The sequence below is a fragment of the Notolepis coatsorum genome (genome assembly GCF_963971535.1).
Source record: "Notolepis coatsorum genome assembly, chromosome: 2".
In the NCBI taxonomy this organism is placed as follows: domain Eukaryota; kingdom Metazoa; phylum Chordata; class Actinopteri; order Aulopiformes; family Paralepididae; genus Notolepis; species Notolepis coatsorum.
The window spans coordinates 4,886,363-4,905,365 of NC_140166.1; positions in this window are offsets into that span (position 1 = coordinate 4,886,363).

Below are 19,003 nucleotides of genomic sequence, written 5' to 3' on the forward strand. Positions count from 1 at the left end.
CATACTTGGTAATTTACTGTACAACTGGGTTAAGACATTTGTAGGGGCCAGTTTCGAATTGCAGTCTCCCGTAGGTGTTCTTTGAGAGTGTTTTTGAAAGTGGGTAGTGATTCACATTCCTTTACAGCTTTGGGGGGGGGGGGGGGGGGGGGCGTTCCACATTGATGTGCTGACCGTCTTCTCCAGAGTCAGATAAAATGTTAGATATACAACTATACTCTCCGGCTGCAGCCTAGCTTAGCACAAATTAATGGAAGAAGATACGGACCACTAGCCTAGCTGTGGGCCAAGAACACCTCTCCCATGATGGTTTTGAGCTAGGCTAGTGGTCCATATCCACTTTCCATTCATTTGTGCTAAGCTAGGCTAGCTTGCAGGCGGATAGCTTTCTACTGAACGCACACAGAGGGGAAATTGGTATCCATCTTCTTGTCCGACTCTGGAGAAGGCTGTGAAACAATGTCCCGTGATGTTGGCGTGTTCCTTTAAGATGTTTAGTGTTTAGTGGCGAGTGCTTTTACATGCCGTTGTGATTGACCAGTTGACTCATCATGGCAGCAAGTCATAAATGAGGAGTTTACTCAAAGCTATTTGCGAGCTGCTGCTCGGACAGAGTGACACCAGGTTGTTCCAAAGTTTTTTTCACTACAGACAACCTGTAGTGAATACAGGATATACTATAGTGAATACGGGCAGCACATAGTGTGCGTCAACTAGACGTGATACACAACTTGTCAATGAAACTGACATGAATGGGCAGCGTGCAGAGAGCTGATTGGACCGCCTGTAACTGTTCCGCAACAGTAAGTTACTTCTTAAGCTATAAGCGATTGGACCTGCCTCAGCACCCTGAGGAGCCAGTGTTGTAGTACTGTAGTACTGGACTGAATTTCAGGACTCGTGACTCGACTTGGACTCGAGCACTGATGACTCAGACTTGGACTTGGATTCGAGCATTGACTGCATTGGGACTCGGAAGGTGCAGACGAAGACTCAGACTTGTTAATTAATAAATACAGTTTATTTTTTTTTGTAATAGGCCCTAATCATTTGGCATAAGATATTGATGGCTAGTGCATTTGTTTGGCTATTGTGTCACAAAGTAAATAAACTCCATTTGAAATGTTGACCTTTGTGTTTAATGTAGACCTTTTCTTTTATTTGTATGTCAGCTCTTTGACTGCCAGAGTGGAGTGGACTCAACCTTGGGGGCACTGGTAGTGAAGAGCTCCAAGTGGAGAGGAGACAGAAGGGCGATGTGGGTAGGTGAGGTCCAGGGGAGGTGCAGGCTGGTAAGGTCCGTAGGTGGCGGTGCAGGCCGGAGGGGTGAGGTACTACACATCAGAGAACAGGGGTCAATATGACCCAGGATACAGAGCACACAAGTTACACTAGGAAAAGAATATCACTATATATATAGTCCTACTACCACGGGAGGGGAAAACAACACTCGGACCAGGAGTGGCAGGGGAGCAAGCCTTTTATCCTGGTTCCGTGATAGCCAACAGGTGCGTAGACAGGCCCTGGTGGGAAGACTGATGGTGAGGTGGGTACAGGAAGAGACCCATATATGGACGTGGGGACCTGCTGACAGACAGGGAAGATAAAGGTCCTGGCTGTGGCTGAAACAATCTTTAGTTTGGAGTCAATCTCTAGTTTGGAGTTTATCTATATTTTGGAGTTGATCTATAGTTTTGAGTCAATCCATATCTTGGGTCAATCTATATTTTGAGTCAATTTCTAGTTTTGAGTCAATCTCTAGTTTGGAGTTGATCTATATTTTGAGTCAATTTATATATTGGGTCAATATACATCTTGGGTCAATGTATAGTTTGTAGTCAATCCACATTTTTAGTCAATCTACAGTATTTTTGGAGTCAATCTATATCTTGAGTCAATCCAAGGTTTTTAAAGACACATTTTCCTTTACTTGCTGAGGTTCCATGAAGATGTTCCATATATCTTACATGAAAAGCCATTTGGTTGCATCTTGCTGAATGCCAGGACTGCATTCAAAACATGGCAGAGGAAGACTGGGACTGGAGCTAAGCATTACCAATCAGTCCCTAAGAATAATGAAAAGAAAAGGCATGCAATTATTAGCAGACCAAGCTGTAGGGGCTTCTACTTGTAAAAGCTTAGTGTTGTTAATTATTATCAGACCAAGCTGTAGGGGCTTCTTATTAAAGGGTTAGTGTTATTGTTATTCATTATTATCAGACAAAGCTGTAGGGGCTTCTTATTAACACTTTAACTGCCGAAAACGCCGGAACTCGTCATTCCCCGCCATGCTCAAGTTGCCGCGGACGCCGTAACTCGTCTTTGATATCAATATTTAAAAAATCTGTGATCGGAATCATATTTCCCCTCTGCAGCCTTGACACACAGTTCTGATCTCCTCTCAATCCTCTAGCGGTTCAAGAGCGCCATCTGGTGGCCGATCGGCAGATCGAAACCGGATGTCAACCTTTAACCCGGCAGGACTCACTCCATATGTGGTCCGGGCACTCGCTAATGTTAGAGAGACTCAGTCTTCACACAGTGAACATCGATCGGTGGAAATAACTCAAAAAAACAACATGATTTGGACGTATATACTATTATACAACCTGGAAATAGATCGGGTATTTCGACATCCCATAATGGAAAACTGTCTACTCCACGCTGATCGCCCAACGGCCCGAGGAGACTGGGGTGAGTTTTAGCGTGTAGTATTACCGTGTTCGATATAAACTGCTATGATGAACATATGACCCACATTAGATGAATGGTATAACGTTGCCCACGGAATTATAAACGCCCCCTCGCCCATCCGGTCAACATCAGATGACGTGTAGTAACTTCCAGAACCACATCCAGTTGAAATTTATTATCTGGCACAGATCGCTATCAAACTGTATTTCATCATCAATATAATGCATTTGGGGCTATAAATCACGTTCTGGAGAAAGCTGCAGAAAGAGATGAAAACATACTTATACTTTAGACCATATTTTAGTATGAATATGTGAATGAAAAAGTTTAACGTTCATACACCCTGAACAATACATATAGGACATTGAATGGGCCCTAATAATGGCAATCTAGCAATAGAATTTAAAAAGTTATAGCCCTGCAAAGAAGGGGAACTTCTCCATAGACAAATAGAGCTGGCAAGGGATGGTATATCATGAATTTAACCTCGACAGTTAAAGTGTTAAAGGGTTAGTGTTATTGTAAAGGCCGAATGAGTGTTTTTTGTTATTGATTATTATTATCTATATATTATATTATATATTAGAATTGCACTGTTTAGAGTACTGTCTTAATTATGTTTGGACACTAGAGGGCTCACCACCCATTACAGCCCACTACTATAAATAGCCAAGGTGATCACTGCAGCTTGGGTGCACCTGTGTTAGGATACAATTTTCTACCTGTTTCACTGCTGTTTCACTGCTGTTTCACTGCTGTTTCACTGCTGTTTCACTGTTTCATCTGAGCACTTGACAACTGTTCTGATTTAACCCTTCATTCACCATCATTCACCTTTGGACAACAATAAACCTGTAAACCGAACCGGCGGCAACTTTGGACATTCAAGTCATTCAACATCACAACTTTGGGACCGAGTAGGAGCCACTATTAGCGGGTGCACCGTGGACGCTTGTCAATTCACTGGGGAGCGACAAGCGGCCACTACAAAGTAGAAAATTACCTAATGGAAGAAGGACGTGTGCTGAGTGAGTACAAAGCTGGAAAACTCCTCACGAAGAAAGGACGTGAGTAAAGTATAGGACAACTTTCCTCACGAATGAAAGAGAGGTAAGAAGATTTGAAACCTCTGTTATTTGGATTACCTGAAATTGAAATGGATAGCGTGAAGAGCTGTAAACGCCTTCCGTGAAGATGGAATTGTTTGGACGCTATGCTGTAATTGCAAATGGGAAAGTGAGTCGGGACATTGTCACATTGTTGCGGTTCCGTGCGAACGCCATGAGGAGGATCCTAACGTCAGACTAATTAATTGTGATATTGTGGATTATGGAACGGACTGGAAGCCGTATTGAATGGAACGGATTGGATGCCGTATTACGTTGAACCATCGCAATTAATGCCGTCTGAACGTATGGAAATTAAATTGTTCGCTTGGATATCGCGGATGTGTGGCAATAAAATTCCCAGTTCCATATAGCCCTACATCAGTGAAAATTTGAAGTTTCTTTTCATTGTATTATATATTACGTTACTGCATAATATACTAAGCAGAAAGGAAAGGAAACCCACTTTTGAAGGCTCTGAAGCAACAAGTGAATGCAACATTCAAACTACAAAGGATAAATAAAAATTATAAATAACATGTCTGAAGCCAAGATGAGGCCAACCAGTCATAGAGGTAGTAAAATAGCCTCTATGATTAGAAAGGCTAAAGCTGAAAAGGCAAGCTTAATGGAACGCCTTGCCAATTTAAAGAAAAGGCAAGAGCTTGAGAAACAACAAAGAGATTTGAATTATGAAATTGACCGTGCCAATTTAAAGAAACAACAAAGAAATCTGCAATTGGAATTGGAAAAGCGCGCAGCCAAGCAAGCATCATCAATAAGAGTCTTGACTGAGAGGCGCAACATTGAACCGGCCAATGAATATCACAACAATGGTGCTGATGTCTTTACTAATCACTGTGTTGATTTCAGCTCCAAGGAGTGCAAGCACAAGATACGTAAACTCCCCCTAGAACTTCACAAGCCGTGGTCGGAGTCCAGAGGAAAGGACAGCGATGAAGAAGAGGGCAGCGAAGATGAGGATGACGAGTTGATCCCCATTTATGTCCCCTCCAGCGAGTGGATGATGAAGAGCCACCTGCTGGATCCTCCCCAGAGAGTTCCTCAGAATGAAGGGAACGACGATGGTGAGGATAATAAGGAAGAAGACAATAATGAAGAAGAGGATGACGATTCGATTCCCTTTCATGTTCCCTCCAGGGAGTGGTTGATAAAACATGGCCTGATTGAGGAGGAAGATGATGATGAGGAGGACGAGTCGACCCCCATTTATGTCCCCTCCAGGGAGTGGATGATGAAGAGCCAAGAAGAGGACGGCGATTTGATTGCATTTTACGTCCCCTCCATTCTGACTGTGCCTCAGGAGGACATCGAAGATGATGAGGAGGAGGAGGACGTTGATGAAGATGACGATGACTATTCAATCCCACTTTATGTTTCCTCCAGGGTGTGGGTTGAAGGCGACCTGCTGAGTCCTACCCAGAGACTTCCTCAGAACGAACCAGACGATGATGGGGACGGTGAGGAGGACAACGTTGATGAAGAGGAGGACGCCGATGACGAAGGCAGAGAGGAAGAAGCAGTGACAGAGGAAATCACTGTGTCAGACGCCGAGAGGGAGAGGTACAGTGTGGCAGCTGTGGGGGAGAGTGCTGCAGAGGAAATGCAGGAAGAACCTGAAACAGCACCAGCAAAACCAACCATTGACTCTGCTACATGTGCACCTGATGAAGACGAGGATGAGGAGGATGATGAGAGAGAGGAATCAGATGACTCCACAGATGAGGAATGTACTGGGAAACCAGATGATGTGTGCGGCTGCAGCTCCTCAGAGAGTGAGGCAGAGGAGGAGGAAGATGCACATAAGGAAGATGCACACAACGGGGCCACTACTGAACCTCCAGTGTTTAAAACGAGAGCTCTCAGGAGCAGGACAGCAGCAGTCGCAGCCAGTTCAGGAGGGCTGACCGGGCGGCACCGTCCTGAGGAGGAGAGGGACGGCAGCATGGAGGTGCATCTCCCGAGACGTGGCTATGCTCTGCAAGGACCTGCTGAGGACGGGAGTGTTGGAGGAGATGACGAGCCGGTGGAGGAGCAACTGCCTAAACAAGCTTATCAAGTGAAGCCCATGGAAGCCCATGGTGTTACCGGGGCCGGTGATGGCCAAACACTTTTGTATATGCCAGTTTCCAAGAGGAGAAACTACAAAAGACGACGGCGTAAATGAAACCTGGGGAAGAATGGCTGAAACCTCCCGACCGACTTACAGCAGAAAGTCCTGACGACCCCGATGGAGAGTCACAACCAGTGGACATTGGCTGTATGCCTATCAGAGCCATAGGGCTCTGTTGAACTTTGAATATACATCAGAGCTATGGGGCTCTGTTTGTTAAAACAAAAAAAACACTTTGAATAATATCATTGAGTTACCTTGACTGTTATTTGAATTACTAATTAATTTGTTCTTCCCATGCACAGGGACAACAAGCGAAAACCAGAGCCCCAGTCAAGCTTCTTCGTGTTTAGAACTATGATTTGAAATTGATTATTATTGAGGATTGCCAGCTATAATGAACACTCACCCGACCATGTTATTTGTTTTGTAATTGTGTAGGCACAATTAGGGGCCGGTGTAAAGGCCGAATGAGTGTTTTTTGTTATTGATTATTATTATCTATATATTATATTATATATTAGAATTGCACTGTTTAGAGTACTGTCTTAATTATGTTTGGACACTAGAGGGCTCACCACCCATTACAGCCCACTACTATAAATAGCCAAGGTGATCACTGCAGCTTGGGTGCACCTGTGTTAGGATACAATTTTCTACCTGTTTCACTGCTGTTTCACTGCTGTTTCACTGCTGTTTCACTGTTTCATCTGAGCACTTGACAACTGTTCTGATTTAACCCTTCATTCACCATCATTCACCTTTGGACAACAATAAACCTGTAAACCGAACCGGCGGCAACTTTGGACATTCAAGTCATTCAACATCACAACTTTGGGACCGAGTAGGAGCCACTATTAGCGGGTGCACCGTGGACGCTTGTCAATTCACTGGGGAGCGACAAGCGGCCACTACAGTTATTGTTATTCATTATTAGCAGACCAAGCTGTAGAGGCTTCTTCTTAAAGAGTTAGGGTTAGTTTCAAGTTTCAAGTTTGTTTATTAATTGTCACAACAAAATACAGAATACTTTATGATGAAATGCTTGTTTCTGTATGAGCCCCTGAGAGTGTGCTACATACAGTAAAAATAAAGTAAGTTAAAAAAAATTAAGAAGTAAGTAAAAAGTAAGTAAAGTCTATATACATATATACAATACAAATGAGTAACAGTGAGGTACAATGCAGAGGTACAAACCATAGGGTAGGGTGCAAATGAGGTATTAATGTAGTGCAAATCTCTTTAATAATAGATCAATATAAAGTGTGTTAAAGTGTCTAAAGTGAATAAAGTGAGTGGTAAGGTGAGTGTTTGTTTAATTAAAGTGAGTGTGTACATGTGGATGTGTGTGCAGTGAGTGTAGATGATGGGTTGTTACATACTCTAGTGTCATTGTCATTGAGCATCCTGATGGCCTGGGGATAGAAGCTCCTTCTGAGTCTCTCTGTACTGGCCATGAGACTCTGGTAGCGCTTGCCTGACTGCAGCAGTTCAAAGAGGCAGTTGTTTGGGTGACTAGATTATTCTCTTAGCCTTGGCCCTGCAACGCTTGTTATAAATGTCCTGGAGAGCCCACCTCCAATTGTGCGCTCGGCTGAACAGGCCACTCTCTGTAGTCTGCTGCGGTCTTGTGTGGTGCTATTCCCAAACCAGGAGGTGATGTTACCAGTCAGGATGCTCTCTATTGTGCAAGAGTAGAAGTTCTTGAGGATCTTCTGACTCACTTTGAACTTGCCTAGGCGCCTAAGGAAGTAGAGGCATTGCCGTGCCTTCTTCACTAATCACTACACTGTCAATGTGTGTGGTCCATGTCAAGTCCTTGGATATGTGGACTCCGAGGTACTTAAAAGGTACCACTGGCTCCCAGTCAAGTTCCGCATCACTTTCAAACTCCAAGCTAGTCCCTCCATGCCCTCGCCCCCCGATACCTGTCTGATCTCCTCCACCAGCACACTCCATCCCGGAACCTACGATCCTCTGATCTAGGTCTCCTCTCCATCCCTCGCACCAGGTTACAGACTTTCGGGGACAGAGCCTTCAGCGTGGCGTCCCCTACAGGGATGCAGTGGTGGTACCACGGGGTACCACGGCGTCCTAGTAATTTGCTGAGCAGAAGTACGCGCAATCGCGCACGGATGTGTACGCGCAGTCGCGCACGGATGTGCACGCGCGCACACAAAAATGCGCTGCACCCATTCGTTGTGAGCTAAGTACCCACCGTCTTACATAACAAAAGCGCAGGTAGTCGGTGTCTTCAACCACGTCCTCATATACACGGTATAAACAGATCATTTGACAACAAACAGTACTATCATGTTCCTACCTGCAATGCCACAAGGATGCCACCGCAGCCCAAGAGAAGAAAGATGCTTGTCCAAAGCAAACTTAGTTTCGCTATACCTGCGCCTCCGATGCCGCCTCCCAGACTAGCAGCAGAGACAGCAGTGGACACCCTGCCACTCCCACTTCCATAACGAAACAATTTCGACAACAAGGCAAGTAACCGCATTTAAAACAGCTTTTCTTTTTTTCTTTAATATAGGGCCTAATATATTTGTCCAGATTGACTAAGCTAGGCTATTTGCCTGTTTGTTTCTCTTGAAATAAATAATCGTGGTTCATGAATCATGAGACATGACAAATGCGTGTTTTGTTTACAGAGTCAAGGAATAATCATGTTTTAATTCAATGTGATCATCTTGTACTGACAAAATGCAGATATATTCTTACAAAGAAATGTATTTGCCACGCAATCACATTGGAAGAATAATAATACAATCATTCAGTAATGATTTGCCTTGCTATTGATTGATTGATTGATTGAAAACTTTATTAACAGATTGCAGAATGGGTACAATACAGTACAGCTCAATACACACAATTATTAAGGGGATGCAGACCAGAGAAAGACTTTCGTCTTGTTTACATCAGGGTCCCCCATTTTCAATTCATCATAACATATATGCCATACTAACACCAGATAGACAGTAAAGTCTTGCTCTCTTAAGATGCTGGTTAAATCTGCTGTCTTTAACCTGAATTAGCAAACAAGATACAAAGCATTCAGTAATTACCAATTGTATATGTTCTAATGTTCTCTGTTTTGTTTATTCAACAGGACCATGAAACGGTGCCCACCACCACCACTACAAAAAGTACCCCTCCAGCGCCACCGTCACTGAATGACAGAAATAATGTAAGTAACAATGTCTTATTAACACTTTGGTTGCCTTGGGTTAAATTAATGATATACCATAGATTGCCAGCTCTATTTGTCTATAGAGAAAGTCCCCTTCTTTGCAGGGCTATAACTTTTTAAATTCTATTGCTACATTGCCATTATTAGGGCCCATTCAAAGTCCTATATGTATTGTTCATTGTGTAGCAACGTTAAACTTTTTCATTCACATATTCATAGTAAAGTATGGTCTAATGTATAAGTATGTTTTCATCTCTTTCTGCAGCTTTCTCCAGAACGTGATATATAGCCCCAAATGCATTATATTGATGATGAAATACAGTTTGATGGCAATCAGCGCGATATAAAAAATTCCAACTAGACGTACTTCTAGAAGTTACTACACGTCATCTGATGTTGACCGGATGGGCGAGGGGGCGTTTATAATTCCGTGGGCAGCGTTATACCAATCATCTAATGTGGGTCAAATGTTGATAAAAGCAGTTAGTATCGAAGATGGTAACGTTACACGCTGAAACTCACCCCAGTCTCCGCGCGCCGTTGGGCGATCATCGTCGAGTAGAAATTTTATCATTATGGGATATATTATTACCCGGTCCATCTCCAGCTTGTATAATGGTATATACGTCCAAATCATGTTGTTTATCGAGTTATTGGCAATCGATCGCTATGTAGAGTGACAAGCTAGAGTGCCGGAACGTATACCGAGTGCCCGGAAGTAATAGGGCCGACCAGCAAAACCTCTACTGCGCTTCCTGTTAAGCGGTTGCGCCGATCGGCCACCAGATGGCGCTCCTGAACCGCCAGAGAGCTCAGTGGGTCCTGCTGGTGGACCTCAGGCCAGCGGAGGGGGATTATGAATCCGATCACAGATTTTTGAAATATTGATATAAGGACGCTGTACAGCGTCCCCCGGCAACTTTAGCATGGCCAGGAAAGACGTCTAAAGACGTGTCCCGGCAGTCAAAGTGTTAACAGAATAATTATTTTACTGAGTGGATAGTTGGAACACAGATCCCTGTCCCCTCCATCAAGTTTAGGTGTGAACGATGGGCTGTGTCTGTGATTGCCATGGCATGTTAACTTGCATTCCATCCGCCATTACGCAGTGACTGAATTATCTTGTGTTTGACCCCTTGCTCTTGTTAATATGCTGGTTAAATCTGCTGTCTTTAACCTGAATTAGCAAACAAGATACAAAGCATTCAGTAATGACTAATTGTATATGTTCTATTGTTCTCTGTTTTGTTTATTCAACAGGACCATGAAACGGTGCCCACCACCACCACTACAAAAAGTACCCCTCCAGCGCCACCGTCACTGAATGACAGAAATAATGTAAGTAACAATGTTAACTTGCATTCCATCCATAGAGGCAATTAGTGTCATTGTCTTTCATATGCTGGGAATGTGTTTTGATGTTTTTTTCTGTCTTTGTTTGTTTTTTCAGCAGGGAGATGGAATTGTTCAACCTGATTCCAGTACATCTTCACCGATACCTGACCTATGGTCAGACAAGATGTGGAAAGAACGACAGGCCATACCCGTGGCTCGATTGTAAAGATGGGAAGTTCGGCTGCAAAGTGTGCTCAGCCATTACGAAATTATCCGTCTTCAAAAGCCGAGGTCAACGATTGGCAGCAGAATGGACTAACTACGAGATTGCACACAGTGGAACAGTAAAAGCTGCTATGCTGCTGTCGCTCAGGAAAAAAGGTGTGTTCCCACCACACCTCAGCTGCACATTGCCAAGCAGAACGCATTCTCAATGACGCAAAAAAACAGATAATTGAGAAATCCACTGACACTATGCTCGTATCAGAACTGAAGGCTACACATAATGTTTTCAAGTCTGTGTACTTTTTAGCAGAGGAGGACAGGCCATTTTCAGATAGTGTTAAGATGCTGGATTTACTAGAGGAAACTGGGTGTGACACTGGCTTCAGCTTGCACTCAAGAGAGAGTGCAGCAAACATCACCAAGCATATAGGTGCAGAAATGCTCAAAAATATTATGCAAACTCATAAAATCCATAGAAGGTACAATTTCAGTCCTGATTGATGAGTCAACTACCCTTGGTGATAAAACTACACTGATTGTGTACCTCAAAGCTGAAAGTGACAAGCACCTGGACCCAGAGTTCTTATTTTTAGATCTGATTGAACTTCCCAACCAAAAAGCAGAAACAATTATGCACCATCTGTTGAAATGCCTCAGTGAACATGGCTTTGATGATGCATATTTGAAGAAGCACTTGGTTGCATTTGCAAATGATGGAGCCAGTGTCATGTTGGGACGCAAAGCTGGTATAGCTGCAAAACTGTCTGAACTGTATCCTAATATATTGACCTGGCATTGCTTAAATCACCGGCTGGAACTTGCTGTAGGTGACACAGTTAATGATATCACAACTATGAACCATTTCCAGATGTTTATGGATCAATTGTATACTGTGTACAGTAGATCAGCCCTAAACCAAGAGCAACTGAAAGTGTGTGCAGCCAGCCTGGAAAAACAAGTGAGACGAATTGGCCGTGTGCTAGACACAAGATGGGTATCCAGTTCTTTCCGCACAGTGTCTGCAGTGTGGGATGGTTATGATGCACTTTGTGCTCACTTCAGCATGGCAATGACAGATGAGAGACGACAGAGCTCTGATAGGAAAACATATGAAGGTCTATTCAGGAAAATGACTTCATATCAGTTTTTGCTAGATTTAGCACTGCTGTACGACACCCTAAGTGAGTTAAGCATTCTTTCAGAAGCTCTGCAAAACCGCCAAATGACACTAACCTCTGCAGACAAACGTATGAGGCGTTGCATTAAATTCATTGATGCAATGGGAGAAAAACAAGGCAACAAAGTCCTTGAAGCTGAAACTGCAGTAAAAGAAGGTAAATTTGGCACAGTTGATCTGACAGACAGACCGAAAATGGTTTCCATCAACCGGAAACAGTTTATCAGAAGTCTGAGCAATAATCTAACCAATCGGTTGTTCACCACTGCATCTTTTAAGGCAGTGGTGCCCAACCAGTCGATCGCGATCGACAGGTAGATTGCGGGGTGATTTCAAGTAGATCTCGATTAATAAAATTAGATATAAAAAAGTTTTTTTTTTTTTTTTTTTTTTTTTTTTAATCAACTCTGCCTCTCCTTGTTAACTACAAGTTACAACAAGCAATGCTGTTTGGTATTTAAGATGAGGTCGGACTCGGCACTGACAGATTTGTGTTCATTATGCTGCTTTTATAAAAGCCTCAAATGACGGCTTACAATATACAATTTTGGCTGGTAGCTCTCGGCTAGGTGGTAAATTAAAAAGTAGATCTTGTTTCAAAAAAGGTTGTGCACCCCTGTTTTAAGGGGTCATCATTAGTGGCATAGAAAGAGTCTGAAGCACAGTATGTTCAATTGCTTGCACAACTCCAAGTTCTTGAGTGTAAAAGCTGGCCAAAAGAAATGCCACTAGGATTTGGAGAGGTGGAAATAAGGCATCTGTGCAAAAGATTCACGCTGCCCCTTAACAGTACTATTGATGGATTCAGGGACTTCATTGAGAGCAATGGAGAAATGATACCCGATGAGCTTAGGCCTTTATTGAATTGCACAAAAGTAATTCCATGTAGCACTGCAGAATGTGAAAGGGGATTCAGTGCCATGAATCAAATTATCTCCCCAACCCGCACACGGTTAATGATTTCACGGGTAGCATATTTGATGTTCATTAAGATCAATGGGCCACCTCGAAGGTTCTGGGATCCAACAACATATGTCACAACTTGGCTGAGAGCCCATCGCTCAGCTGAGGACAAGAGAACAAGAAGAGCAAAACCTAAATATAGGCCCAGTACCAATTGGTGGAGGCTTACTTGAGCTGTGGAACCTCTCACTATGTGACAAATAGTCCCGACTGGAAGGTTGTACCATTTTCAACAAAGGTAAATATTGATTAAATAGCTTTGATAGACCAGGGCCCTCATTTATCAACGTTGCGTACGCACAGATATGTGCGTAACCCGTGCGTACGATCATTTATAAGCAAAGTGTGGGACTTATCATTTGAACTTGTGCTTGACTTTGTGCGTATATCTACGCACAGCTCGGAGCATGCATAGCTGGCGCCCGGTGGTAGAATATGTTTACAACGCGGAAATAAGCACTGACTGCGCTCCGCGTAACTCAACTCGTTATTATTTTGCGCATAGATTACAGAAATACGGGAACGTTTTGATTATATTTAAAAGGCTTTGCCATTGTTAAACGTAATAAGTGGAACCCCGAAGCTGTAAGCAGAATACAAGTCATATGAACACCCACGATATAGTGTTCTTCCCCCTTCCTATAAGAAAGAATAAAAAACGCATTGCAACGAGAACAGAGGTTATTTGTTGAGTTTATGTGTATACAAAACCCTTGCAATAAATGTGTCTTAAATGAATGAAAAGCATACATGCTCTGGATACAGAGCATATATCGTGTGGGTGATATGACTTGTATTCTGCTTACAGAATTCCACGTATTTAGTTTTACAATGTCAAAGCCTTTTAATATAAATCAAAACGTTCCCGTATTTCTGCAATCTATGCGCAAAATAATAACGAGTTGAGTTCTAACAAATAACGTATTACATGCTGGGTAGGCTGATAGAGTAAACTATGATATGAATATGAATATGATATGATATAAAGGTATAATGGTCCGTCCGAGGATAGCGAGGTTCACCTGCCAGCGCAGACTCTCATTGGTGAAGTGTAATGCGTGGGAGGTCACACTACCTTCAACATATCCCTTCTTTGCTGTGCAGATGCCCTGACCGACCTGTAGGAGTCGCTGTTTACAATGACCAGAATACCACCCCGCCGGCTTCCCTCCCGCTGACTCTGCCAATTGAGCCATCCAAGCCGGAGGCAACGCTGTAGTCCCTGGCCCCCAACCTCCTAAAGTCCACAATCATCTCTTTAGTTTTGCTGACATTCAGGGAGAGGCTGTTCTCCCGACATCATCGTGCCAGGTCCTCTACCTCTTCCAGGTAGGCCCTCTCATCGTTTGCAGAGATCAGGCCCACCACTACTGTGTCGTCAGTAAACTTGATAATTGTGTTGTTGTTCCGCTGTGCCACACAGTCATGTGTGTACAGCGAGTAGAGGAGGGGGCTCAGAACACAGCCCTGGGGGGCAGCGTGAATACTTTCGGCAGCCAACATGCCCTTCCGCGTTGCTCTGATTGGCCGAGCGTGCGCATGCGCATGAGCCGCGACAAGCTCCTCAGCCTCCTCAGCCGCTTAACGCATTTTATACAAATGGAAGTATTGATTACGCCGTAACGAATCATTAAAAAATATATACCGTTAACTGGAATATGTTGTTTCTTTACACATATGTTGGATTATGTAATTGGTTTGTCATGACAAACCAATAAATTGAATTAACCGGTGGCTACAACAACACACAGTAACTACATGCATCATTGTTTACAATGAACGGTGGGGCTGTTGTTGTAGCCACCGGTTAATTCGCGATTTTTTATTGGTTTGTCATGACAAACCAATTACATAATCCAACATATGTGTAAAGAAACAACATATTCCAGTTAACGGTATATTTTTTTAATGATTCGTTACGGCGTAATCAATACTTCCATTTGTATAAATTGCGTTAAGCGGCTGAGGAGGCTGAGGAGCTTGTCGCGGCTCATGCGCGCGCTCGGCCAATCAGAGCAACGCGGAAGGGCATGTTGGCTGCCGAAGGTTTTCACGCTGGGGGGCACCTGTGTTGAGAGTGATGGATGAGGAGGTGCAGTTGCCTACTCTCACCACCTGGGGTCTTCCTGTCAGGAAGTCCAAGACCCACTGGCAGAGGTCATAGTTCAAGCCCAGGTCCCTGAGTTAGTGTTAGGGTTAGTGTTATTCGTTATTATCAGACCAAGCTGTAGGGGCTTCTTATTAAAGGGTTAGTGTTATACATTATTAGCAGACCAAGGTGTAGGGGCTTCTTCTTAAAGGGTTAGGGTTAGTGTTATACATTATTAGCAGGGTGTAAAGTACTTGAGTAATTGTACTTTGTTACAATACTTAAGTACTGTTTTGGGGGATTTGTACTTTACTCAAGTATTATTAGGTTTGTATACTTGCACTTTTACTCAATTACATTTCAGAGAAAAAAAAACTTACATTTAAAATGTAGACCTACAAAGTACAAATCTCGCAGGTCCAACCATTTTAATTAGTATATTTGTTTCTCTGGCCGAACTAACGGCAACGTTATTAATCCTCTGGCTGCGCTTTATTTAAAAACAGCCAATCAAATCCCCATCAATGGAAAATTAACCCGCCCATACCCATGCTGATTGGTCCTTGTGCAAGACTAGAAAGCGGGGATCTTTGATTAAACACCTGCTATCAGAATAATAGACAGTCAGAAAAAAAGTTTTAGTAAGTACATTTAAAAGTAGAAATTTTTTGACTTTTACTCAAGTGTGTTTTTAGCCAGATACTGACTTTTACTTGAGTACGATTTTGAGACGGTACCCATACTTTCACTTAAGTATAATTTCTGGGTACTTTTTACACCCCTGGGTGTAGGGGCTTCTTTTTAAAGGGGAATTACACTCTGGGCATCTCTTGTAATTGTAGAACAGTAGCTTTCCTAGAGAGTAAAATTAGCTCACAGCCAGCTCTGTACATGTTGTCAGGGATATAAGTAAACTGCTGCACATGCTCCAGCTTCCTGCTATACAAAGGACTACACAGTGAACAAGGCAGTGAATAAGTCATAACACCAAGCTAATTATGCTTTTCCATTACATGGTACTGGCTCAACTCTACTCTACTCTACTTTGTTTTCCACTGCAGACGGGAGCGGGGTTTGCAGGGATGACTGTCACCGATTGATTGAAAATTGTATTAGATTGCAGAATGGGTACAATACACTACGGCTCAATAAACACAATTGTTAAGGGGATGCAGACCAGAGAAAGACTTCCGTCTTGTTTACATCAGGGTGTTAGGGTATAGCGTTTAACTTGAGCCCAAGAGCAGAACACAGGGAGAGGAGAATGGAGCGGTTTAGGTTGTTTAATCCAAAAGGCAGAGAAATAGACAGAGCAGCAGGTTACGTCCTCGTACCTAGGTAGGTGTAGCAACCATAGATATATATAGAACACTAGATAGCTTGCCCGCGCTGCCGGCCAATGGAGAGCGACGTCACTGAACAGCCGCCATCTTGCTCCAGTTAGCCTTGAGTGAGAGTGAGTGAGCTGCACAGACAAAAATACTCATAACTCGCTGAAATATTGACGGATTTACAAACGGTTTGGTTTATTACAAGCATTATTAACGTGGCTATGATTCAAGCGGTTTGTAAAAAAAAACATCTTTAAAAACATTTTTTTTTATGCAGTATCATAACTACATCTTTGATGTTTATAGCAAACCAACCCGTTTGTAAATCCGTCAATATTTCAGCGAGTTATGAGTATTTTTGTCTGTGCAGCTCACTCACTCTCACTCAAGGCTAACTGGAGCAAGATGGCGGCGGTTCAGTGACACTGGTGACTCCGCCTTAAGCTATCTAGTGTTCTATAGATATCTATGGTAGCAACACTCGGACAGGGAGTGGCAGGAAACCCAGGTCTCTTGTCGGGGCTGGTGATGACCTGACGAGTCTCAGGTGCGTTGATTGATCCCAGGTGACAGCGTGTGGAAGCTGGGGTAGGAAGCTGCCCATATAAGGGCGTGGAAGTAGCAGGAGAGAGAGAGGCCCTGGCCGTGATTGTAACACAGGGTCCCCCATTTTAAATTCATAATGAATTGTAAGTAAGGGTGCAATTAGCACCGTGCAATCCATTCTTTGTGGATCCCGCCCTAAAAGTTGCACTAGAGCGCCATCATGTAATTTATCCAATCAAGTGCATTCTACGTGGGGAAATGGGAAGTAGGGAGGGGATACATGCATGCAACATGTAAACAACAACAATTAATATTTTTTCTTTGGGGGGGGGGGGGGATTATTTTATTCTGTATCTTTCTAAAAGCTCTGTGGATGTATTATAAAAGATATTTTTTGAAGGATTAGTCTACATAAAAATGGTATAGCTGTATAACTGTTAACAGTGATGCTTGAGAGAACAACACTGTTCACGCAGGCTGGCAATCTGCATGAGGAAAAGCCTGGGCGCCGTTTGTGCAGCAATTTGTGGAAGTTAAAAACTGAGGTCACTGAAGCAGAATTGATGGTAAAGATATCTTACACACACTCAAAGACCTAGAACGCAAACAGCCACAGTTTGTATTAACCCCCATCTCACTCACACACCGTTTATGCCATGGGCTTGCCTTAAAGAAACATACCCCTCTCTTGTTTCTCATTGATAACAGAGACCCCACCCCTTCACACACACGCGCACGCACACACGCACGCACGCACACACACACACACACACACACACACACACACACACACACACATGCAGTCACGTAGTATGCACACACACACACATGTGCACACAAACACACACAATTTGCTTTGCCATCTAGTTAACTGTTAAAGGGGTCATTTTAGCGGGTTAGTGCACTTTGCCAGACACTTTTGAAAAGGGTTTCAAAACACGTTTTGATTTACAATAAGTTAAGAAGGATACAAATGGCAGGCCTGTTTGAAAATAGCCCACATTCATAATGGCACACCAGATCCTTGATTGTTGCTTTAGGATATACATATTAAATTAAGTTTGTAGAAATTAAGTTAAATTAATCGTGTTTTTAACGCATATGCTCTAGAAACAACTCTGAGGACTTACTGTAATAGGACCAGACCAGTCTTTTTGACCTGTGGGTTCCAAGTCATTCTTGCCTTGATACAAACATCAAGGGACCGTCCTTTTTTCATGATCTTTTAGCATTACTAAATCATTTTGAAGTAATGTTTGTATCAAGACAAGAATGACTTGGAACCCACATGTCAAACAGACTGATCTTGTCCTAGAATGTATTGGAACCCACATGTCAAAAATACTCTTGTCTTGTCCTTTAAGAAGAACCCACATGTCAGAGAGACTGGTTTGGTCCTTTAATCTCTTGGTGATTAGCTGTGTTTCACCCGAATAACAAGAGAGTGTATGTTTAAATGCAATATAGTGGCCGACCCGAGAAACAGGCTAACTGGGTGCAGAGCCTGCATGGCATTAGCAAATTAACCGTCTTTCCAACACTAATCACAATAACACTCCCGACACGTTTTGTTCGCCGTTTCCCACGTGATGTTATATGATAATAAGTAGTGCGGTGTGAATTTTTGCACCTCATTCGGGTCCATTCACACGCAAACACGCACGCGCGCGCCATTCATTAAACCAACACACGCTGCGCTCTTTCAAAGCTGCCGGAGCCGTGCTGCCTATGGACCTGTCTCAAACCCTGCCCCTTTTCTTGATCCTCCAATCACAACTGTCGCTTACCTCGGACAAACCAAGTTTGTCCGAGGTAAGCGACAGTTGTGATTGGAGGATCAAGAAAAGGGGCAGGGTTTTGAGACAGGTCCATTTATCCTCTCCGCGAGGGGAGCTCCGGTAGGCAGGGCCGCGGTGGAGGAGCGCGAGCGCGAGCAGATCGTTCCCACATGCTTCCCCGCGGCTCCGCGCCCCAGAGAGGCGTCAGGCCCGGCCCGAGAGAATGAAGTGGCTCCCCATTGTGCGGCTGAACTATTATGTGCTTAACATTACCATGACAAAGGTGCCACTCGACTTCTCCTCCATCCATTCATCTGGAGGACCCTTGTCCCCACTCTAATAAAACATTTTGCAGTAATCATTGCATGCACCCCCCCCCCCCCCCACACACAAAAAAGAGAAGCGGAGAGGAATGGGTTATTTTCT